Source organism: Pituophis catenifer, unplaced genomic scaffold, assembly GCF_029215685.1.
Source record: "Pituophis catenifer annectens isolate HBS135680 unplaced genomic scaffold, rPitCat1.0.hap2 SCAF_6, whole genome shotgun sequence".
Taxonomy (NCBI): domain Eukaryota; kingdom Metazoa; phylum Chordata; class Lepidosauria; order Squamata; family Colubridae; genus Pituophis; species Pituophis catenifer.
This window is the reverse complement of record NW_027256886.1, coordinates 26,228,460-26,254,748: the sequence shown is the minus strand read 5'-3', so window position 1 is coordinate 26,254,748 and position 26,289 is coordinate 26,228,460. Positions and strand designations below refer to the sequence as shown.

Here is a 26,289-nt window from a genome sequence, read left to right as displayed (position 1 = left end):
TAATTCTTTCTGGTTCTCTCTAGTCACCCTTCAATGTCTCTTCTTATCTTCTATTTATTTTCCAATCACCAAAATTTTCCCAAAGAGGATTTCTTACAATTAATTTCAAAGTCTTCATATATTTTTAAATAAAATTTTAAACACCTCACAGGAAATATTCTTTCAAGACCATCTAAACCCTTAACTTTCTAAATTCTACATTCTACTCTTCTTTTACTGTTTTCCAAAAAGTAATGCTTTTAAAAAGAAAAGTCTTAAATTTACATAAAGCTTCTTTCATCCAGGGTTAAAGGAGATTCATCTGGCATAGTAAAGCTTGCCTTTCACAAGGTTCTTAACTTCTAGTAAATCAGTAATGAACAACTTCCTAAACTAGTTAAGACAGGAAGTGGGTGAACCCAGTATCTCTTTAAAAGTGCCAAACTGTGGCTTAACCAAGATGTTTTTTCCTCATGGTTCCTAGAACTCTCAAACCCACTAGAAATTGCTATTTTACAGTATCTTCACAGGGAGATTCTATATGGAACAAATTTATGTGTGATCCTTGTCATTTCTTTGATATGGAGAGAAGTTCCAAGGAGCAGATCCATTCACCATTTCTTCTATTTTCTGTCATCAGTCTCCCACTCCAATCACAGAGTGCAATCATGCAAAAAACAAAATACAGTCTCACATTCATTTTCCTGAAAATATTCCTGAACAGATTTCAGGGAAACATTAAAAAATATCACATAATAACTGTTGACCATTGAGACCGGAGACTATATTACAATTCAAATTGTCAGACAGATGGGCAATCAGGGCTTTCTATCTATTTTAATTTCATAGACTTACTAATGTTTTAGTATTGCTTTAATATTTTGCATTTTAGACTGTATGGAAGACATGAACCTATAAAAGAAAATAAAGAACTAGGCAGAATCCTGAAAATTGTTATGGCCAATTTTATTTCAATTAAACCAAACTGCACTTTACCAGTTTAACTGCAGAGAGTAAAGAATGATATTTTCTAAGTAACTTCTATCAGCCTTGAGTTAAAATAGGAGTCTTATTATGCCTGGTGAAAAGTAATTTACTTTTAGAAAACTCTCTACTTTATTAATACCTCATCACGCATATTTCAAAACTACAAGTCAGTATTATGCAGTTTTTTTTTTTGTTTTTTTTTTAAATTTGATTTATATGCCGCCCTTCTCCGGAGACTCAGGGCGGCTTACAATGTGCTCAGCAATAGCCTTCATACTTTTGTATATTTTATACAAAGTCAGCTTATTGCCCCCACAAACTGGGTCCTCATTTAACCTACCTTAGAAAGGATGGAAGGCTGAGTCAACCTTGAGCCTTGGAGAGATTCGAACCAGCAGTAAATTGCAGGCAGCTGTGTTAATAACAGGGTGCTTTAAACCACTGTAGTACCAAGGCTCTTAGTTTCCCAAATAAAATGCACCTTCATAGCTTATAGAGGTAAATTGAAAATGAAATTTGTCAAGACAGTGATTGATATCTAAAAGTGTTTTGTTTTCAGTGACTGGCACTGCCAAGTTACAACCATCTATCATCTAACAGGTAATTAACCATATTTCTCATCATGAGCTTTCAATCCTGCTGTTTCATTATTGAAATATCACAAATCAGCACCTGAATGCAGATAGAATTCCTTGTCATGGCCAAAGAAAATGCAATGTGACTCTAATATGTTCGAGGAGAAGTCAATGAAATGTAAAGCTCAAAATGTTAAGGAGACACATTTCTGTTTTGTGTTTTGTAGAGATGTTCGTAGGTTTCAAAAATGCTTATTAAATCTTGAAGCACTCAACAACTCATTTTTTTATTTCACCGATTTTAAGAGTGGAAGTATTCAGTAACTCATGATTTGGTTAACTGTTAGTCTTTTCAAGATACATGAGAAGCAGGGGTGAAATGCTTCCAGTTTGGACCGGATCACCCGATCCGGTAGCGATGGAGGTGGGTAGTTCGGAGAACCGGTAGGAAAAATCCCTGCCCGCCCCCTATGTCCAGCAGAGGCTTTTTCTTTTAAAAGACTTTGTCGATCAGGCAACTCAGCTGGGATCGTCAGAGCCTTTTAAAAGCATTTTTTTATAACCTCTTTGGCTGAAGAGCTTGTAGAAAAAATAGTTTTAAAAGTAAAAAAAAAAAAGTTGGCCATGCCCACCCAGTCACATTACCACCCCCCACCAAGCCACGCCCACAGAAACGGTAGTAACAAATTTTAGATTTCACCACTGATGGGAAGTATCTGCTATGCCTATACTTTTAGTTCAATTTCAGCAGAAACTAGAGGAAAAGTATAAATACATTGAAAAGTCAATTGTCATATCTGAAGTCGATCAACTTCTAATAATTATTTGCTATTTTTTTGTGCTTTACACCTTTAGATAAAATAAGGACTAAGGTAGTATTTATTGGATTAGTGATTATGTGAAATGGAAACTGAATTGTGTCGAAAGGGTACAACTGGCTTACAACATGAAGCTGTGCAAATACCCTCCTATCCATGATTACCACCTATTCCTTGAGTATGTAAGTCTAGAAAGAACCTAGATTGCACACTGGCTCTGTTTGGAGTAGTGCCACCTCATTCATTTGGCAATCTTTTTTCTTTAACTGTAGGGCTTTTCAAAGGGAATGAAATATCATCATCATCATCATCATCATCATCATCAACAACAACAACAACAACATCAACATCATCTTCAACTAGAGCCAAGTATATGAGGATTCATAGCATTATTGGTCCACCATTAAAAATATATATATATATAGTTTGCTTTGTAGCAAACCAGTCACTAGTACTTTAGGAAAATATGCAAAAAAATTAATATAATAATGTTAATGGCTTTTTAATCAAGTAGAAAAAAAGGGCAAGAACAGATCTAACTTAAATCTGAATTGATGTCTGCCTCTGTCTCTCCACTAAGCTATATGACTTATCATATACTCATGGATATCTATTGCGTTCACTTTGCATGGATCACATATTTTTTTACAATACAAAAATTAAACTGGAGAATCAAAACAAGAAATAGATTTAAAACTATGTGACCTGAAAGGGGGTCTATGAACAAGAATGGGAAGTCACATAGAAAACAAGACAAGGACAATAAATATATTTTTAAATGATTGTTACACACTGGCTCTTTTGGTTTACTCCAATTTCTCCCTGTAAGTTTCTTCTTCAACTATTGAACCATTTTGTTCCCTGCCATCCTACACCTATCAGCAGGTTGTCTGCATTGCTTATACTTGACCTTTGCAATTACATAATTCATAAAACACTTTCTCTCTAGGCAACCACTAAGATGCTAAACATTTCTTCAATAGAGCGAATTTATATAATGCTATATAATCAGGATATTTTATCCTTTGAGTTACTACTTCTTACATTTCCTTTGTTTCAAATAATTGCAATTTCACCAGGGCTCTGAAATTTTGTGCATAAACGAAATTACATCTTTTATATAAACATAGAACTATAGCCAAGTTTGAAACTTAGCAAGATCTTTATTCAGAGAAAACAATTATAAAAAGGTTCAGGAGATGTCCTTCTTTTTCTTTCTCGAGTGTGTTTTACCTACTTGTGTACTTTAGACCTATAGATTAATGCACATTATTATGACAAATCTGATTTTAGGATCACAAGTACTGAAGAAATCAACCAGTCTTTTGAAAAGCCCAGCAATGAGTAAAATAAATATTATAGAAGTGGTCAATAAAGGTTTTTGCAACTAATGCTAATGCAAAAATCAATTGATAACATTTTTAACATTCTGTTTTCCTTTTTAGCAAATGTGTTCATGCATAATTATTTTATTACTGATTAAAAGTTTTATATCAATAAAGTTAGATAATGTAAGAGAAATAGAATATTTCCTAAATCAGGCATATAATATTATTTATTTAAAATAAAACAAGAAATGTAATTCTTACTTCAAGCAATCAGGACTTCCCAAAAAGTTAAGAAGCCTTCTGAATCTTTTTTTAAAAGAAAAATATAACTTGGATAGAAAATAAATATCAGGGCAGCATTTGAAATACTTTTATTGAACTCTTGTGGTCATATCCTCTGTGAAATGGGTAGTGAATTATTTCTAAAGAGTTTTACAATGCTATTTATATTAAATTCCACATTAAAAATGGGAACTTCCTATATTCTTATAATAAAACAAGAGTGATAATAATTAATGAAATGGATTAAAATAGCACTTAGACTTGTATACCACTTCATAGTGCTTTACAACCCTCTCTAAATGTTTTACAGAGTCACCATATTGCCCCCAACAATCTGGCTCCTCATTTTACAACCTGGGAAGGATGAAAAACTGAGTCACCCTTGAGCTGGTAAGAACTGAACTCCTGGCAGTGAACAGTGAACTAGCCTGCAATACTGCATTCTAACCACTGTGCCACCATGGCAATACATTGTTATATTGTATGAAAAAGGGCCTGTGCATCTGGAACTAAGGTGATATGACCTGAGTTCTATCCCTTACAGATTTGTTTATGATGTCTCAAAGCAAGTACAAAATGGCAGAGTTTGCATCACACTATTGTGATACATATTTATTGTGTATTTGTCCCCTAACGTCTTGACAATTCCTATGAAGTGAATGTCTGAGCACTCTTTTCAATACAATCTCAGAGTTTACCTCTAGTGTGATAAATTATCTGCCTGGTTTTTTGGATCCCATTAGCAAGAATCGTTAGGGCAAATCTAGGAGAAGTAGAAGACAATATGTTTTAAAGCAATGATGCTTAAAAAATCCTATATTACGTGAGTGAAATTTTACATGCTTTATTCCATCATAACACAGGAAAAATTATTCCACTTGTGAAAAAAACTTAGGATCCTATTAGAATATGTGTAGGGTAAAAGTAATAAAAGGATCATAATGCTTAAAAATAATATTGTACTCCCAAATACTGATACCTGGCATGGTTCAACTTCATGTTCACATTTGTTTTTGTGATTTGGATTGTTCACAAATGCTTTACTGAACAAGTTCCTAGTGGGGCTATATAGTAGAGTTCTACCTTTTCTCTGTGTTATATATTTCGTCTAAACAATTTGGAATAGTCATAGAGGAAATAGCAAACGGAAATGGCTTGGATGGATTAAGGAATTTCAGCTTTAAGACATTTTTAGTTTAAGTCTCAAATGGTAGAAAACACAAAGGACAATAAATGCAGCTCGAAATGAGATTTTGGCAGAGAAAGCATTATTCATGGTCTATTAGTTGGCCATAAATTACTTGAGGAAAATTTGGGAGACAAGTAAATAACCAGTGAACAAGACTGAATTTGGGGAAAGCACATTGTCTTACCCATATATATTCTAGAAAGATAGGAATTTGTCACAGAAAAATGGAAACAGATTGTAACAGGTTGACAGGCTGGGAACATAGAAGGACCCACATAAACTTCATTATACCTTTCTTTCACCAGTTTAAAGTGGTCTAACTTACATTCCAGGGTGATCTATTACAATGGGATGGTAATGGCACATAATGTTACAAAACATGAGTATAAAATTGGAGCCATAATGCTGTCAAGGACAAAGAGTAAACAACATCAGTGGAAAGAATCTGAGCAAGAGAAACTGTTTATGAAATGACCAGTTTGAATATACATGGGGTTCTAGCTGCTTTTCAGCTACCTGGAAGACCTTGCCACGTCTTCCATCAATCTCCTTTTTAGTAAGCCTATGTTTCTTCATGAGACATGGTTTCTATGTCCCCTGATTCCCTGTATTTGTGGCTGCACTCTGAATCTATTTTATCGTAACTATATCTCTTTAAAAAGGTCACATCCTGATGTAAACAAATTACTTCAGATTTGTTTGTTTACTCCTTGTTTACTCAGAATTCTCACAGGGTTTAATTGGTTTTATTCAATTTAAGAAGGATTACCTCTGAATAGATATGTGGGTGGCACACAACTCAAATAAATGAATGAATGAATGAATGAATAAATGAATGAATAAACAAATGAACAAAAAACGAGTGAATGAATGAACACATACATACATACATACATACATACATACATACATACATCATATTGACTTTGTGATGCTTGAGAAGTGAGGAAATGCAACACAAGATTCCTTTGAGATTGGACTCCTTTCTATAATGGTATAATAATTATAATAAGGAAGATGGTGATGAAATTGTCTGGATTGCTTGTGTGGCTGAAACCAGAACTGCAAGCTAGCAGATGAGTTCCCCTAATTTTATTAAATTCTATATGACAACGCAGTTAACACTTCAGTCTGTACTGAGATTTAAGCCTTACCTCCCTTTCTCCTCCCTCCGTTCCTCCATCCCTCCCCTTTTATCTTTCTCTCTCTCTCTCTCTCTCCCCCCCTCTCTCTCTCTGTCTCTCTCCCTCTCTCCCTCTCTCTCTCTCTCTCTCTCTCTCCCTACCCCCCAGAGCAGGAATGAGCAACCCATAGAAATATTACAATAGTCCTCACATCCTTACTTTACTCTACTTTTCCTTTTATTAAATTTATATACCGCCCTACTCCCGAAGGACTCAGGGCGGTGAACATCCTTTTAAGATTATGTGGCTAAAATTTGGTACCAGTGTGATTTTTGCTTTATTAGACAAAAATAGCAATGAAAATAGATGTGCTAAAGCTCTGCTCTGCACAATATCCTATTTTTGCATTGAATTTCCCAGGTGTCTTTGCCTTCTCCCCACCCAAGCCAATAATTTCATCCGTACCCCTCTAGAGAAGTCGCGGCTGATGATCTCAGAGGACAACTTATAAACAAAAATTATTTCTCCTTCAGCCCTGCAGAAATGCTGCCTGCCCATATAAACAACATTGGAATAGTTAAGACAATTGCATTTTAGGATGAACTGATATAAGAAAGGAGTAGAATTAATTCATAAAGTAAAATAATATAAAATAAATGATGAATAAAATAATATGGTTAGATAGTGAAGAAATTCTAAATGTTTTTTTAAAAACAAATCTTCGGCAAACATCTGTTCAAATGAATTTACTGTTAACATTCACAGAAAAAATATAAAAGAGTGACATGTGGCACTGAAGATTTCTTATTATATCCAACAGCAATGCACATACGTGATATATGACATCCTTCCATAAATCCTAAACTTACACAGTATGCTAATCCTTGATTCCATATTTCTTTTTTAAAAAATGATTATACCCTGCTGCTATGAGCAAAGGCATACTAAAATCAGTTTTCTATGCTTTTCCAACAATGAAATGCAAGGCTGCACGCCATATAGCCAATACTTACCATATGTTAGAAGTTAATCCAGTAGTCTTTAGTCACTGGTATGATTTGCGTAACTAAAAATCTCCCATTTTTAAAGCAGTAACCACAGTCTCCTTTATTATTATTATTATTCTTCCTCCAGCAAACCATTAGAAAAATGTTACTATTAGACAGAGAATGATCTCCTCTCCTGATACCACTCTAATTTTTTTTTATGGCTCTTTCTATGACATAATTCCAGCTAGATATAAGGAGGGGGAAACCAGCATTTAAATCATTCATGGAAATTAATAAAAGCTCACATATTTATTCATCGTATTATGCAGAGCAGCTTTAAGACTGACCTAGTATATTGCAAGTTTTGTGAAGCAATTAAGAAGGATATTACCTTATGCAGTTAAAAATTAGACTGTATTACAGAGAACTACATATTTTATGGCAAAAAAGATGAATATATATAATACATTATCCATAAAGCTGGCAATTAATTGTTATTAAAATGGCTGCAATCCTATATCCCTTTTAACCCTAGGAACAAAATTGCATTGATATCGAAATATTTAGGCACACCTAATACATTTTTGTAGTAGTTTTTAAAAATGAAGTCATAGAAATATGCCACGGATTGTAGTATGTGGAAATTAATATCATTTTGAATTGAAATAATAACATGGGGATACAATTACTAGTTTCAGTTTTTATATTTTATATGAAATTTGTCTTACACAAGAATCATCACAGGTTTTCTTCTTCACAATAAACCGTGGATGACAACTAGATTCAGAATACAGTACTATCTCTACACTTACACAGCAGTGGTGGGTTTCAAGATTTTTTTTTACTACCGGTTCTGTGGATGTGGCTTGGTGAGCATGGCATGGCTTGGTGGGCATGCCTTGGTGGGCATGGCAGGGAAAGGATACTGTAAAATCTACATTCCCACCCCACTCCAGGGGAAGGTTACTGCAAAATCCTCATTTCCTCCCAATCAGCTAGGACTCGGGAGGCAGAGAATAGATGGGGGCAGGGCCAGTCAGAGGTGATATTTACCAGTTCTCCGAACTACTCAAAATTTCCGCTACCGGTTCTCCAGAACTGGTCAGAACCTGCTGAAACCCACCTCTGTTACACAATCTCATTCCACACATACAATCTCATGAGTGTTGAAAGTAGTGCCTTAATTTTTAATAGGAAATTAAACAACTTCTATCCCTAATTTTTTTATGTAACCTTCAGCGTAAATATGGCCCTACAAATTTGCCAACTACAGGTAGACCTCAATTCACGAACACAATTGAGTCAATTGCCAAGCATCTGAGGTTTGATCACATGACAATGGGGATGCTTCAATGGTCATAACTTTGAAAAATGGTCACAAGTCACTTTTTTTCAGTGCCATTGTAACTTCGAGTGGTCAGTAAATAAACTGTTGTAAGTCGAGGACTATTTGTATTTTAAACTTCAGTGTCACAGGCAGCACTGGCTGTCACTATTGCTGAGAGTCAGATCTCTGATAATTATAGATTTCTGCTCCTTTCATGCTATATCTATGCAAAAAAAGTAGACCAAGGACATGTCTCATAGAACACATCATTTTTTACAGAAGAACGTTGATAGTGTAATTCTCCTTTAAACTATTTCTGATCAGCTTCAGAACATTCTTGAATAAAAGCATGTAGCCACAAGAAAAATAAATGTTGATTTTCTATTGTGTCAGACCAAAGGTCTATATAAGTAAACGGTGTTTCTTATTAGGTGAATATTGGAAGCAGGATATGTGCTCTGGTATCTCAGCATCAGGTGGCTGAACAGTAATATAAAGCAGTGGTGAAATGTAAAATTTGTTACTACTGGTTCTGTGGACGTGGCTTGGTGGAGGGGGGTATTGTGACTGGGTAGGCATGGCCAACTTTTTTTCTTAACTTTTAAAAGCATTTTTTCTAAAACCTCTTCAGCCAAAGAGGTTGTAGAAAAAAATGCTTTTAAAAGGCTCTGACGATCCCAGATGAGCCGCACGATCATCAGAGGCTTTTTTTGTTTACTTTTAAAAACATTTGTACAAAAAATGCTTTTAAAAGTAAAAAAAAAAAAAAAAGGGATTTCTGCTACTGGTTCTCCGAACCACCCACCACCATCGCTACCAGATGGGGTGATCCAGTCCAAACTGGAAGCATTTCACCCCTGATATAAAGGCGTTACAGTTGTTCAGACCGAACTGGTGTACTATTTAGGGCTCTTCTTAGACTTTTGGCTCCTGGTACAACAATGGAATGGTCATGTCTAGGAAGGCCTTTGTACAGGTCCATCTGGTGTGCCAATTCTGTCTGTTACTTAATCAGCCTGCTCATGGACACTCATGCCATGGTTATTTCCAGTTTGGTATTACAAGATGTTTTGCATGGGACTGCTCCTTAATTGGTCCAAAATAAAGCAATGTGAATAAATAGCAATATCAATAGCACTTAGACTTATATACCGCTTCATAGTGCTTTACAGTCCTCTATAAGCAGTTTACAGAGTTAGCATATTGCCCCCAACAATCTGGGTCCTCATTTTTACTGCTCAGAATTAAACTCCTGGAGTAAGCTGTGAGTAAGCCCTGCAGTATTTCCTTCTAATCACTGAGTCACCATGGCTCTAGGGGTGAACCTTGGTATGCCCATGCAATACCAGTACTTTATGAGCTGCACTGGTTCCCTATAGAATTCTAGATGCAATTCAAGATACTGGTTATTGTCCATAAAGCATTTCTTGGCATAAGGCTGGATTGTTTATGAAACCATCTGTCTTGAACTGTTCCTGCTTATCCGATGAGATCTGGTAGGATGAGCCTGTTTTGGGTCCCTTCTATGAGATATTATCGCTTGGCAGAACTCAGGAGGCATGTCTTTTCAATCACAACACTTGTTCTATGGAGCCTTATTCCTACTCTTTTGAAGCCATTTTGGTTTCTGCTCATTACTACATTGCTTAACAAACTGCTATTGAAGAAACACTATCTTTTGTCTGCCCTCAGTCTCTCACTAGTGACCTGTCCTGGATAAATCTGAGTTCTAATATTGTAAGAAAAATGAAAATTTCCCTCTGTTCACTTAATTGTATCATGCATAACGTTAACATTTTAATCGCTCTACATAAGAAACTTTTAATAGTGTCTTGATCAATTTGTTGAGCTTGTTAACTTGTTCTCCCCACCACGCATTCCCCCTTGTGAAATGTTTTTTGGCCAAAACCACACACAACTACCTACCTACCTACCTACCTACCTACCTACCTACCTACCTATCTAGTTGTTCATCTCAGGCAAGTGGTATACAAAGAACATGGAAAAAAACAACAAAAAACCTAACTACCAGTAAGATAATTCTCAGACTAATGATTCCTGCTCCAGAAGAGTGTTTTTCCATCCTGAATTTCATTGCAGTTGCTATTGCTATAATCCTTATTTGTTAACTCAGCTGTATTACTTAACCAAATAAGTAAATAACCTAAAGCATTTTAAGACTGTCTTATGGTTTCCTAAACATAGATCATTAGTACAGTTTTGAAAACTTGAATAAATAATATTAGACATTGCCCTACAAACTTGGAAGTAAAAAGGTGAAATCAATACATGAAACAAAATGATGTATATTCAGTTAACATGAATATTATGTTCACGCAATACATATTTGTAATTGCAATTTTAGTAGTGTAGGCAGAAATCCCTCCACACTAATGAGATGAATTTCCAGTTCTAAAGGATATTTAGTTCCATTGTGAATTCTTTTATAGAGCATTCAGCTGTTTAAAAATATTGCTTATTCCAGAGCATATATAATGTCTTGAATATCCTGAAAATCAAATCAGCAAGTAAAGGCAAGTACATGTCCATGTAATTTACTAGAAAAGTATAGTTAATACACTTCTAATATTTTGCATAATTTTTGTATTATTACCAATTGAATTCTATTTTAAAAATACTTGCTTTCATATTCCAAATATTCTAAATTTAAAAAGTGATCTCTTTTTCACTTACATTCTATTTATTTTCCAGTATTCTTATGAAAATATGCATTCCACAAAGTAAGAAATAAATTTCTATTTAACACATTATATGTTGATTATATTAATTATCTCTTTAAAAATTTATCTGAATGAATTAATTTTACTGCTTATAAAATATCCAAATTTTATTAAATATACTAACAATCCATATAAAAACGTTAATAATTAATTGCCAACCATTTCAGTAGTAATTTACAACATGAGGTCAAAGTAACATTCTTGATACAAGAAAATTTGCTGAAAAAGATGAGGGATTTGAGATGTATTTAATCTAAATGGACTCAGAACAAATTTTCTTTGTGCTTGGTGGGGCTTTCTTACCAATTAATGCATCATATAATAATATTAGCATTGCTTAAAATAAGCATTGAAAGTCACAGTCACACGTCCTGTATTTTGGACTCCACAGGAATGGTAAATAGTTGTTGAATAAGACTATATCATGTACAGCTATTAGCATGTGAATTCTAAATTTTTGTCCTTTCTAGAGTGATCTTTCTTAGAGTTAGATACAAATAGAACTGAGTTTGGATAAATGTCTCTAAGTTAGCTAACTATAACAAATCACCCATAGCAATTCTGGGAAGAGGTATTTTACCATACTTGACTATTTGTAATAAAGATTATCAAATGAACATTGTCCACTATACATTTCCATTCTTTTCTGGCTTTGCAATCCATCCTTCTTGTAGCCATATCAACACATAAATAACAGAATAACAGAGTTGGAAGGGATTTTGGAGGTCTTCTAGTCCAACCTCCTGATCAAGCAGGAAACCCTATGCCATTTCAGACAAATGGTTGTCCAATCTCTTCTTAAAAACTTTCAGTGTTGGAGCACCCACAACATCTGAAGGCAAGTCGTTCCACTGATTAATTGTTCTAATTGTCAGGAAATTTCTCCTTAGATCTAGGTTGGATCTCTTCTTGATTGGATTCATAAATCGACTTTTGTTCTTATTAATTATTTCATTCTTTTTATTATTTAATCTTCATACAACAAACCTTTTATATGCCATGATGATATGGAGCCTTGGTGGCGCAGCAGACTAAAGTGCTGTTAAGTAGCACTTAGCTGCCAGCTGCCTGCAATTACTGCAAGTTCAAATCTCATCAGGCTCAAGGTTGACTCAGCCTTCCATCCTTCCGAGGTAGGTAAAATGAGGACCTGGATTGTGGGGGCAATAAGCTGACTTTGTATAAAAAAGAACACTGCTTGGGGTGGCCGAAAGCCCTACTAAGCAGGTATATACAAAAGTATGAAGGCTATTGCTTAATGCATTGTAAGCCGCCCTGAGTCTCCGGAGAAAGGCGGCATATAAATAGAACCAACAAATAAATAAATAAATAAATGATTATGAGATAGGCCAACAGATATTAACTTGCCATTCGATCAGGAAATATGGTCATGTGTTTGTGTGCAGTCATCATAACCCTAGAACCGTGATGGCGAACCTATGGCATGCGTGCCACAGGTGGCACGTGGAGCCATATCAGTGGGCATGTGAGTGTTGCCCTAGCTCAGCTCAAGTACACATGTGCATGCCAGCCAGCTGATTTTTGGGCCTTCTGGGCCCACTGGAAATCAGAAAACAGGCTGTTTTCGGCCTCTGGAGGGCCTCCGGGGGCGGGGAAAGGCTGTTTTTGCCTTCCTCAGGTTCCAAGAAAGCCTCTGGAGCCTGGGGAGGGTGAAAAATAGGCCTACCAGGCCCACTGGGCCATCACATGCCAAAAGCGGGGGAAGTGCAGGGGGGTCGTGTGCGCATGGGGGGGGTGGCGCATTGAATTATGGGTTTGGGCACATGCGTGCATGACACCCCCCCTGCATGACCCCTGCTTTTGGCACATGACGGCAAAAAGGTTAGCCATCACTGCTCTAGAACTAGGACATCAGTAGCTTTTTGGGGAGGGAGGGATTTCATTGTAAATTTGAACAGATACCAAACTACTAATCCTAAATCAAGGACTACCTGTATAACCTTATATTGCATTCCCTAAACGGGCTCTACTCTGAAAGGTAAAGAAATGTTATATGGACTTTTTGTTAAAATGAAAGGGGTTAGCTTTGCCTATTAAAAATGCTTTAGTTTTATCTTTACAAATGTGCAGGGAAGGTATAATATTCAATAGAATGCATATTGTCCTAGAGATTAATTTTAGGAGGGAATTCCCCAGCTTTTGCAAATTCTTTTTACAGACTTGTTGAGAGTGTAACCATCAAATTACATAGACAAGGCAAGTTACGCATTTAAAAAAAAATACATACATAAATCATGTCATAAATGTACACATTAATATCATCTAGATGTCAGAAAGTGGGAGGATGAACAATCCAAACAAAGATGTACTAAAAGAATGAGAACATTAAATACAAAGCCTATAAAATATGAAACACATTTGATGTCAACAGTTAAATACTTCTTAGTACTTACAGAACATATATCCACATTTATGTCCTTAATTAAATATGGATTATGGAATATTTTATATTAATCATCAAAGGTGATTACGGGGCTGGAAGCTAAAATATATGAAGAATGGTTGAAGGAATTGGGCATGTCTAGTTTAATGAAAACAAGGACTAGGGGTGATATGATAGCAGTGTTCCAGTATCTAAGGGGCTGCCATAAAGAAGAGGAAGAAAATATAAAGGACCTGAAGGCAGGAGAAGAAGCAATAGATGGAAACTAATCAAGGAGAGATCCAACCTAGAACTAAGGAGAAATTTCCTGACAGAACAATTAATCAGTGGAACGACTAGTCTCCAGAAGTTGTGGGTGCTCCAACACTGGAGGTTTTTAAGAAGAGATTGGACAACCATTTATCTGAAATGGTATAGGGTTCCCTGCCTCAGCAGGGGTTGGACTTGAAGACTTTCAAGGTCCCTTCCAAATGTTAATCTTTATTCTGTTACTCTGTTATTCTGTTAATCTTCCCATTGGATAGCAATGTGATTGTATGTAATAAGCAATCAACATTATTTTTCTATTTTGTAATAACAATAGGGGAAAAATGGTAGTGAGTCTTATTATTGATCTGAGGAGTGACAGAACCATATGTACAGCTTACTGTGTGGGGATATTCTTTGCATCATCCTCCCACTCTTAAAAGAAGCCAAGACAATATTTCATTATGCCTTACATATTTTACATCAACATTAGAATGCCTTAGTGTTCTCCTTTGGTTGGATAATGCTGATCCTATGTAATCCCTAGATCATAGTTTAAATAACCTAATGACTATTTCCATGTATATTGCAAAACAATCACCTTTGGATTTCACAGAACCAATATATAAACATTATTGTGATTCGTTCCTCCACCCCACTTTTAGGGAGATCTATTAACATGTTCATCCCAGTCTTAATCAAATACACATTTCCTGAAATAAAATGTTGGTAATCTTGGGAAAAGTAAGAAATGCAGGGAACTCATCAGTCATCATTATATCTATTTCCCACCAATGAAAATAAATTTGGTTAGCCAGTCAAGACAGACAGAAAAAACAACAACAAGCAACATGTTACTAGTCATTATATTGGTAGAGCAAAGGGTGATTTATGCAAGAGGTCTATTGAAGATTTTTTTTAGGATTCATGAGGTATTAGCTGTACAACCACAGTCTAAAATATAAATCAGATACATACTGGCATTTCATGCAAGAAGAGACCGTTGGGTAGGTATTCCACATTCTTCAACAAAGTTGGTTGAAACGTTTAGTAAATGAACTTTGTGTTTTATACTCTTTATTCCTTGATCAAAATATATTCAGAAGATAGTATATGATTGCATATGTAGCCATTGGTTAACACCTGTAAAAGTCCTGTATGTTGTAAGTAGCATGGTAATATTCAGTATAGTAGTTTGGCAGTAGAATAACAATCTAAATATATAAATAGGTAATAGAAGTCCAGTTCGGAACAAAATGAAAATGAAAATCGAAAAATCTATTTTGAAGAAGTAGTATTTCAGGGCATTTAAAAATTACAATGTATGAGACTCCCATATAGCCACTTAATATATTATTTCTGTTTTTAGCCACCTGATATATTATTTCTGGGTTTCTTTTCTGGGTTCAGTAGCATGCCCCTTTTCTTCCACTCTTCCTTTCCCTCCCCAATGTAATATTTCTCTTGTTTTCTTCAAAAATTTTCTTAAGATCACTTTCCCATGAAATCCTGGCCACGGCTGTCTATTTTTCTTGCTCTAACAAAACCTAGGTGTCTATTTATTAAAAATATGATATATTCTTTTTCTATTTAACCTTGTTCCCTTTTGGTTCTCTTCCTTTGATATCTCTCACTTGTAAACTCCTTGGAGAATGAAAATAACACTATATATTTTATAAATTAGATAAAGGCAGAATGACAATATATGGATAATCAGAGATTATAACTGCAATCAACGAAATTATATCACTGAAATGAAACAGATTCTAATATGATAAAAAGGGTGTCCAATAAATTTACATTCTGTCCACTATTACTGGAAAGAATAGCTACTGCTGGTGCTATATTTTAAAAATATTCTTTCTGCTGCTGCTACTGCCGCTTCTGCTGCTATTAAAATTAAGCAGAACTAACTAAAATTGTAATGAAACATTATAATAGCCAGCCTAGGAATGGTACAAGAATATGAGCAATCAGAGACTACATATATGCTGTTGTACATATTTAATATTAAGGGAAGATTGAGAATGAGATCACATAGAAATGGTTATCAGATAAGATAACTGCAATTATAATATGTACTTAACACTGTTTTTCTATTACGAGAAAAGAATGAGAACGTAAGAGTCATGAATATGGCATGTGGTCAAAATCAATAAACTCTACAAGGGTAAAAATGGCCTATAAATTGTAATATTACTTTAAAAGTAGGCTGCTTGTGTAATCATAATCATCATTTCATAATAATATTAAATAATAGATATTTATTATTTATATTGTTTGAAGTTTGAAGTTCAAAGGACTTAAAATATTCAAGAGACAATTATGCCAAAATCCCTGTAAATTTACAACATTGCTTTCTCTATACTTGATTTGATGGACCTTAAATGCATGATTGCCAGTATTGCACTTAAGGATAACTGTAGCTGTAGGAGTTCTAATCATTCTTGGATGGTTTATTTTCACATTGCTGCTTTTCTGATACTGCCTTCTTTGGGAAATCATATAGCTAAATGGGTAAGTTAAGATTAAATTAGTCAACAAGCAGGAATCAACAAATTGTTCTGACCTTGTTTGAGACATTTTGTCCTTGAAGCTAAAGGAGAAAACAAAAGAAACTTTAAACAGTGTAAAAAACCAACTCTAAACCAATGAACCTCAAAATAATATATATATATATTCCTTTTTGGTTACAAGCAAAGAGAAAATGGATTTAAATCTTAGTGAGTTCATTAGAAATAGCAAATGAATCCAGGTACAAGACTATCTCATAAATCTAGATTGTATCCCGGACTTTAGCCATTTCCACACATTCATTTCCACTTCCAAAATCTCACAAACCAATGAATGGCTTGTTCTCTCCATCGCATGTTATGGGCTCTTTTGAGCTAATCAGGAGAGCAGCACAAAAATCAGCAACCAAGTTGTATTCCACCCTTGTCCTAAATAGGACTCGCCATTGTGAAAAGTGGCTGCAAAGTCATAGCCTTACTCCTTTAAACACACTAAAGTGGGCATCCTATAGCTCAGTGCCTTATCCCTCCATGGAAAGAGGAAAGATGAAGAATCAAGAGGTAGGGTGAACTGAGAGCTTCTCTCAATGGATCGATGCAGGCCGCTGAGGTCCAATGTTTCAGCTGTAGAACTCCTGTTTACAGCTATGTTTTCTGTAGTGCTGATAAACCAGAAATTAATCGTCTCTGTGGCCCAATAGTGAAGATAGAATGGGATTATACAAATGCAGAGCCCACCCTGGAGTCGTGCAAATGCTACATTTGGAGGAGCCTTGAGTCATATTTTGAGGACTAATTTAAATCCTTCTGATTAACAGGATTAATTAAATTCCATTAATTCTGGATCTAATGCAATACATTTATGTACCATTTCTTTCCAAGCAGATTAAAAACCTCTACATTATTGAATTAAAACATTTAGAGAAAAGAAATAGAGCCTACATTGTTTATAACGTCTCTCCTCGTACATATTTTAATACAAGAGGAGATTATGTTATCTTCCTCCTATGTTAAGTTCTGTTGTGCTCATAATAGCAAATTTCAATTATATCCACAGAAGATTCTCACTTTCTACAGGGAAATGTAAATCTGTCATATTTAGTATGCTACAATGGAAGGAAGGAAGGAAGGAAGGAAGGAAGGAAGGAAGGAAGGAAGGAAGGAAGGAAGATTACCATTGCTTTGAAATGAATGGCAAAATCTATGCAATAAAATGTTTTGTTTGCATAATCTTTAGTCTTAAAAAATACAGTATTTCCCCCCACCCTGCATGCTACACATCTTGGAAGAATATACTATTAAGCATAGTATAAATGTAATGGATTAAAATCATATATAATACATAAGGTTGACTCAGCCTTCCATCCTTCCTAAGGTAGATAAAATGAGGACCCAGATTGTGGGGGCAATAAGCTGACTTTGTATAAAAAATATACAAAAATATGAAGGCTATTGCTTAACGCATTGTCTTTGGAGAAGGGCGGCATATAAATCAATTTTTTTAAAAAAAAATACCAATAAAGAAGAATATTTACAGCCAAGGTTGAAATAAAGGATCCTTGATGTTCTCTGAGCTTTCTGGGTTTTCTCTCTTTTTTTTCTTGCAGACATTTCATTACCCAAACAAACTAATGTCATCAGTGCTAGTCATTACTATATATGAAAACCAATGAATAACATGACATAATGTTGAGATATCAAACATCAAGGTTAATAAAAATGCCTTCAGCTTGTATTTCATTCATAACAAGTACACACATGATTTATTTCTAGAGACATACCTCTTCTCTAACTATAACAATCACTGATGATGAGCACAGTAGTTGGCAGATCAATTTATTTGTTTAAAAAAAAGTTTCTTGGCATTTTGGATTCAACTTGTTCAGAGTCTTTGAAATGAACATATTCTTCTTCCACTTTATAATAATGAAGTTCTATCAACTGTCCACTATATCTAAGGACTCCTTATGGACACTGTGGCATTCCAGAAAATAAAGACAGTTTATGGTAAGAGTGGGACAACTCACTGCAGCCAACTCACCATGGCCACTTTGCCATGGCCAATTCACCATGGCCAACTCGTTGGGGGACAACTTGCTGCGGCCAATTTGTCATTGGACAAGTTGCCACATAACAATTGAAACAATTCAATTTAATTATTTAAAATAATTTTAAAAATATTGTAATTGTTGTCATTCACATTTTATTTTACTCCTCCTTTTTCATCCTTTCTTTAATGATTTTATTCCACCATTTCTTCAATATTAGTGTAACTCTTGCCTTATGTTGAGCTGTCCACAGGAAGTTGGCCATGGCAAGTTGTCAAGTGGTCAGTTGGCCACGGTGAGTTGACTGCAGCAGGGCATTTCCTGATTCAGAGAGAATAGAGCAATAGAATCAGGAGTGAGCCTCCTGCTTTTCTCTCTAGCAATAACAATAGTTTGCAGACAACTTTCTGTAGCCATCAAGGACTAGAATATATAGGGCAGTTCCTGGGCTCAAAATACTTGTCACTTCTGACATATCATAAAACTTTATTTCACATTTCGCTCTGAGTGACCTAATTATTTTTAAACAATTATTGAATGCAAGTAAATAATTAACATTTTTTAATTACAGGTGCAATGAATAAATACTTCTTAAAAGAGCCCAAGTATGATTATATTTATATACAGATGTTATATCTAAGGGCTGAGTTAGAACTAACAGTCTAATAAATATGGGCTTTTACGGATTAAAAAATGTTATTTTTGTTTTTTCATCAGGATGAATTGTTTTTATTAGCTGCTCTCATCAGCATTCCTTCTCTCTATCAACATTGCTCTGTTTTTTGTTAAAATAGCACTACGAAGAAGGAAGGTCAAAAATGTTCAAGATAGTTTTTAAGGTCACTGTAATTTCAACAAATCTATTTACCTAGAGGGAATCTTAATGAAAGATTAAAGTCTTTTGGATTTAAGAAAAGGAATTAGTTTATTTGCATGGCATTTCTATTGCCCATCACATTTTCAAATTGTTCTGGAATTTGTTTTTATAGATATCAGTGAAACAGTTTAGCCGGTATTCAAAAGAAATTGGCTACGTCAGGCCAATTATAATTTCTTTTATTTGGCTGTAATACCGACACTTATTGATAACACATATAGATTGTGCTTAATTGTTAGTAATTTAATTACTGCAATTATTCAAAGAATTCATCAAATAAGAACTGAATTTATATTTCAATAAACACTATTGAATTTAGTCTTCAGTGTTTCTGTAAGATACAAGAATGTGATGTGACTATTTTGCCAAGGAAACATTGTCTCCTCCTGATACCTTTCTTTGTACCACAAATTCACAACTATATGAATTTTCATTATTTTGTGTAGTAACATTTACAGCATTTCTTTCACAGAAAATTCCTTCATGTGTATGGTCACATTCTTGACTCGATAACCACAAATAAACTTAGATTTCCATGAAACAAAAGCATTGCAATATTAGTTAAATGTGCTTAGGTTAGGTAGCCTGGTGGGGATTGAACTGTTTTCATAACAATATTCTTGGCTGTGCTCATTCTCCACATTTGTATACTCTTTTAAAGATATGCAATTATTTTGCAAAAATACATAACTTCTTTTTTTGCTCTGTTTAAAAGTAGCTTGTGAGCGCTGTCATGAAATGGCCACCATAGGAAAGTTTGCTTAACCATAAAATGGCTGCCTTAGTAGCTATGGTTTATCCCAAAATTCCTATTTATTAAAATTTATTAAATTTTATATCTAGGTTAGTTAAATTAAATTTATTGAAAATCCCCCCCTTCCCTGTTCTTCTGTATCGCTTTCTACTGCTTCACATTTCATCTGTTTCTTTGCCCTCTAAGCAGGTAGCACACCTGCAAAACTCCTTTGAGGGACAACCACCTGCCATTTCTTATTTTCTATGAAGGTTTATAGAATCTATACCCCAAAGGCATAGATAAAAGTAAAGATGAGGCAATAGGCTGGCACTCTGTTGTTCAGTATGCCACTTTTTTTGGGGGGTGGGAGAAAGAATCTAAAAAGGATTTAAACATTTGGGACTGGGATTCTGGCAGGTACCAAGGGAAGATTCTTGGGCACGGTGATGCCAAGGAGACCACATTACTACCTCTTGCAGAAAAGCATTGGGTAACGATCTGCCATAATGATATTGACCTCACTCAGGAGGCTTGTAGGGCACCGTCTCAATGAATTTTCAATTGGCATACTGGCATGTAATACTCAACCATAAATTATTAATGTCCCTGGAAACTGAGATAGTTATGCCTATAGCTTACTGAAGCTCTATGAGAAAACATTTTAGCAAGGGTAAACAGGGGTAAATACTTGGCTATATTCTATTTTCCAGAATCCAGATGTGCTTAGGTTACCGTAAAGTTATTCTGCCCATTTATGAATTAGTAATTACATTTTTTGTCAAATTTTGTATTATTTTATCCAGAAGTTAAAATAGAAACTCCCCACTCCAAAAAGAACCAAAACCAAGAAGAAAACTAAGAGGAAAAACAAAAGAAATGTTTGTTAAAGGAAAAAAAATATATACCTATATTGTCTTCCCCTAGTTGAATACTGATAAACTTATTTCAGCACTGGTAGTTTGTGAAACAATTCTGCAATATATAAGCTTCTACAACTCTATTTACCCAAACAATGTGACCTACTATCTATTTACTCTAAAAAAATATTTAACAGGTAAGCCTACCAGCAAAACTAAACTTCAAAGCCTTCAGTTAAGCAATCTGTTATTGTAATTAACTCACAGAAAGTCCACAATGGCTTCAGATCCACCATTACCCACTGCAGTCATCTGGTCCACCCAGGATCAAATATTCTTGGCTGCTTCTTAATAATAAAACGTTTTCCTTAAAATTATAACTAGTATTAGTATATAGTAACATTGAATTAGTAATGACATTTAAGCAACCTAGACAATTTATTGGCTGCCCTTCTGACAAAACTTTCCCAGTTATGATCTACCATTTGAAAAAATACATGTATGCATTTTTAGTGCATTGCATGTTTATTTTGTAGACTTAGGGTTTTTTTTTTCTTTAGAAACAAAAGCAAAACTTAAACCAAATCTTAACTGAAGTTTAGTATCAGAATCAGGAACCAGATGAAAGAGATTAAGGAATTGTATCTAGACATTTTATAATTTCAGAAACACAGACTGGTAAAGTCTTCATTTGCTAATAGTATGTCAGTTATCTCTATTTATCCATTAACACATTTAAAATTATTAGCCAGTTATAATTCATTCTGATTCTCCATTTCACATTCCCCGCTCAGCTTGGCAAATAGACAAAAATGGATCTAAATATACTTTGGCAAATTGTTTTTACATGAAGTCAGTTTTAAGGTCACCAGCCATAACTATTCAAAAATGCATAGGTTCTGAGAATATGACAGTCTAATCATTCAAAAAGATTTTATAGACTGGTAACTCTAGAAACTTGAAGATTGACAAAAACACATGTTAGCTATGTTTTATTGTTAAGAGAATATGAAATATAGTGAACTTCTGCAGATATCTGTACTTATGAATGTATAAAAGTGTATAATATAATCAGTAAATACAAAGCAACTCTATATCAATATTTCAATATTTCCAAAATATACCAGTGAACCTGATGTATTAATTTAAAGATTAAAATTAAAAGATTATATGACAATTTAGATTATGCTGGGATAAAAACTGCTGACGGCAAGGATAGTCTGATGCACATTCGGTCAAAAGTAAGACCCACTGAACCAAGTGGAATTAACCTTTCTTAGATGTGTACAGAATTGCAAGCTCAGTCATTTAAATACAGATTTTCTGATAATTAAATTGAAGACGGTGCTGCCAATCACAATAATTTTTTCCTACAATTCTAGTAATATGATTATTGGATGGACAAGCATAATAGTTTTTGGTTTGTGGATTTTGTTTCCACAACAAAGTTTTTCTGAGGCCATCAGAAAAAAATAGTATGCTGCCTTTGGCCAGTTCTGCATGATCAGCTTATGTCAGGGTGAGCACAGGTCACTGACCATTTCACAAAAACAAGAATTCATAATATCATGTTCTACCAGCACCCAACCCACTAGAAAGGCATCGTCAAAAGACAATTCATTGTAGGTGAATTGGATGGATTAACTGAAATAGTGATGTCCAATTCATGCTGTTCTTCATTCTTTTGGGGGCAAAACTTCATTCCAATTGGTTATTGAATCCAGTAGGCAGAATACTACTTGCCCTGCAATCACTGGCATTCACCACCATTTTTTTTTCAAAGTTCACCAGTAGAATTGTGAATTGCAAATTACAACTGATGGGACAATCAAACAATAGACTTTTTAAGTGATGGACAACTGGATAGGAAAAGAAGACAATCCTGTCTTTCTCTTTAACCAAGTGAAATCAGACTGAAAGGAGAAGAAAAATGGCAGAATTGGGATGTTTTTCTTTTATTTCTCTTCTCAGTCTTCAACCAGTTGAAAAGAAGAGGAATCTGTCAACCAATGTGACCAAACAGAAGATTTGTTCTGTTCAAACAGAAGACTCCTTTAGGAACTAAGTGGCAAAAAATTGAAATCTGGAAAATAATTTCTTCATTCCAGCTGGTTTACATTTGGAAGTCCAGCAGCTTAAGGTTGCAGCCCACAAAACACACACACACACACACACACAACACACCTGAGTTAAGGACATGATTGGCAGTCTAATTATTAAAATGGCTTTAGTGGTGATGGTAAAGTAACATCCTCAGCATGGATGTATTCCTATGGAGGAATACCCAGTTTCAGTTATGTAGAACAATTCTGTCCTTCAAGAGAGATCAGTAGCTAGAGATGGGGTGGGGATTATTGAAGATACAGCTGAGCTTCATTGCCATTGCTGCTCACTGTCTAAACTAACCATAGAAGGCAGGAGCCTGCCCTTCCAGAATGATTGATCTTCACTCCTAGCAGATTGTCTTTGCAAGCTCTTAAAATAAAGACATAAATGAAAGCTGTTGTAGCTGAACTATTTATTAACTATTGTTTGTTCTCCCTCCCTCCCTCCCTCCCTTCCTCCCCCACCCCCTCTCTCTCTCACACACTATTTATCTGCCTTATGAATTAGGCTGAAGAAAGATTACTGTGACAGAGTTTGATTACCTTTTCATTCAGGACTACTTTGTCTTAAAAATATAACCTAGTAATCTGCTTGACTACAGCTAAAATATTAAGTAATTAGCTGTCACAGTCATGAATATTATTTACATTTTGCAAGTATAATTTATTATTAAGCAAATGCATATCTCATGTCTTTTCCAACAGTTCGTGGTTGCTATCAAGCGCTACATGTAGACTGGATTTGGCATTTTTATCCACCTTTTAAGTCTTTCCCAAAGACCTGCATTAGGCAGATGTTGTTTGATGATGTTAAAGGTCTCATTGCAAGATTTTAGGTGTTTCAAGTAAAGCTGAAACTCACTAGCAGGGAGAATTCCATCCATATATTATTCTCTTCTCTGGTTTAATTTTATTTCTTAGTTATAATTAAGTTTTTGTCACTGATTTTATCATTGTTTTTATTTATATTTTTAATTGAAAATATGTTTTTATTATTTAACTTGCCCTATTATCATAAATATAAAAAAGTGTACAAACTGTTTGCACGTGATTATACCTCATGTTACATTTGACTTGAGTTAATGGATCTTAGAATGCTCCTTGAAAACTGGAGCTTTGGTTTTCCATACTTGTGATATGTTATAAGCAAATATCTATGTTACTTATAAGTATAGAATAAAAAAATGAGCATATGTAGTACTATGAAATAATCCCACTTCTATAACAGATTATAAATGGTTTTATATGATAATTAAGAACTAATGCACTACCCTTTTTATATTCATATACTTGTTTTGTTTTGTTTTCAATTTGCTGCAATGTAATTTGTCTTATATCTAATCAGTCAGTCAAGTAATCTTAATTACTATAAGATGAAGCTTAGTTTCACCAATTCAAACATGTGTATTCTATAATTCATAGAGGAAAATACTGAAGAATCTGCAATGTTACATTCCAGTCTTTATCATTAGTATTTGTACATCACAACTGCCTTCTTTACCTCCATTGGTATTCATGTAATTATTTCTATCTAAACAAATATAATCCATTGATTTTAGAGATGAAAAGGTTCTAATGTCATCTAGTGCACTATTTATAGATGTGGGAAAAAGAAATAGAATTGGTAATAATTCAGGAAACATAGTTGACTTGGAAAAAGTTACAAATTATCTGGGATATTTATAATATAATTTGTGCATTGTGTACCACCAGTTTGGATGGTAGTTAAGGTACCGGCCTAGAAACCAGAAGTGAGTTCTAGGTCTCCTATAAGCATGAGAATGATTGGGTGGGTTTGGGCCAGTCACTTTCTCTCAGCCCAACCCACTGCATTGGAGGCAGGAATATTAAATATGTTTTATCCCTTGTATTGACCCCCTGCCTCCCCCAAAAGGGCAGAATAAAAATACAATAATAATAGCAGTACCAATAGTAATAGGCCCCTTGGGTGCAATCCTAAAACAACTGGAGCACTATTTGAACATCATCGTTATTATAAAAATCATCATCAGTCAATTGCAAAAGACAGCTTTACTTGGAACAGCTTACATCCTTCAGTGATACCGGTAACACCATCAAACATCCACATTTGCCCATCTCAGGTCCTGACTTGATAGGTGGATAAAAATGCCAAATCCAGTCTGAACATCTGGCTGACTGTGTGATGAGCCACAATAACATCACTTGCAGATTTTGGGTTTCTAAGATTTCTTAATATTGTAAGCTGCCCAGAGTTGCTTCAAAATGAGATTGGGGGGGGGGGAATAAATATAATAAATAAAATAATTTTTTTTGCAGCTCATGTATCATGGTCTAGAAGATAACCTGGCAGGAAAGATACAAAAAATGTTAGTTGACATTCTGTGGTCATCCAGATTGTTGCAGCTGCTGTGTACTAACCCCATATTTATCTGGCAAATTTGCAGCTACTTTGTAATCTTTAATAAAGATCCTCAATATGGATTCCCCCCCCCCCAATTAACAGAACCTCTGCTGTTGAATATGAAAACCAGTGTGACAGTTTCATTTACGACTTACACAAACTTTGCTTGAAAATAAGGCATGAATTGATGGAGGGAAGAATAGAAAGAAGATGTAAACCTTGGGAACTACTTAAAGAGAAGGAAGGCTAGAGAGAGAATTTAAATCCACCAACATTTTGAGTAAGTACTTCTAGAAGCAACATTGGTTGGTTTATTGGATGTGATCTTTTCCTAAATCTTGATTGCTAGGTCTCTTAACTAGAGCAAGGATTTGCTACCTTGTTAACTTCTGTTTTTTATTTTCAGGCAATGGATGATGGAACCCTCTTCTGCTCAGAAAAAAAATTCAACAGCAAAACCCCATGTATACAAACTTGATATATGCTAATAATCATAATATGCATAAAATATAAGAAATTGCATTTTAAATAGTTAATCTGCTCTTTGCTGTGAAAATTCATGAAGATATATACTGGAGAATATGCCTGAAGCACCTGCATTGTTTTTTTTTAAAAAAAATATTTTGCATTAATTCTTATATTAGATCCTTTTTGTTTTCTAATAACCTGCTGTTGTCTTTTACAACAGGATACTAGATTGAGTAAAGATTGTATGTTTCTTTGGTATCAGCTTCTACTTGGAAGACTCAGAGAGAGAGAGAAAAGAAAGAGACAAAAGTGT

The 26,289-nt window shown here is 34.7% G+C and overlaps 1 long non-coding RNA gene across 1 annotated transcript; it reads left to right on the top strand.

The window, feature by feature from the left end:
* Window positions 1–2,653: 2,653 nt before the first annotated feature.
* LOC139318753 (uncharacterized) lies at window positions 2,654–25,986 on the top strand. Its single transcript, XR_011600526.1, has 3 exons — window positions 2,654–2,728; window positions 4,280–4,359; window positions 25,915–25,986. It is a non-coding gene; the product is annotated as an uncharacterized lncRNA (long non-coding RNA).
* The last annotated feature ends 303 nt before the right edge of the window (window positions 25,987–26,289 follow it).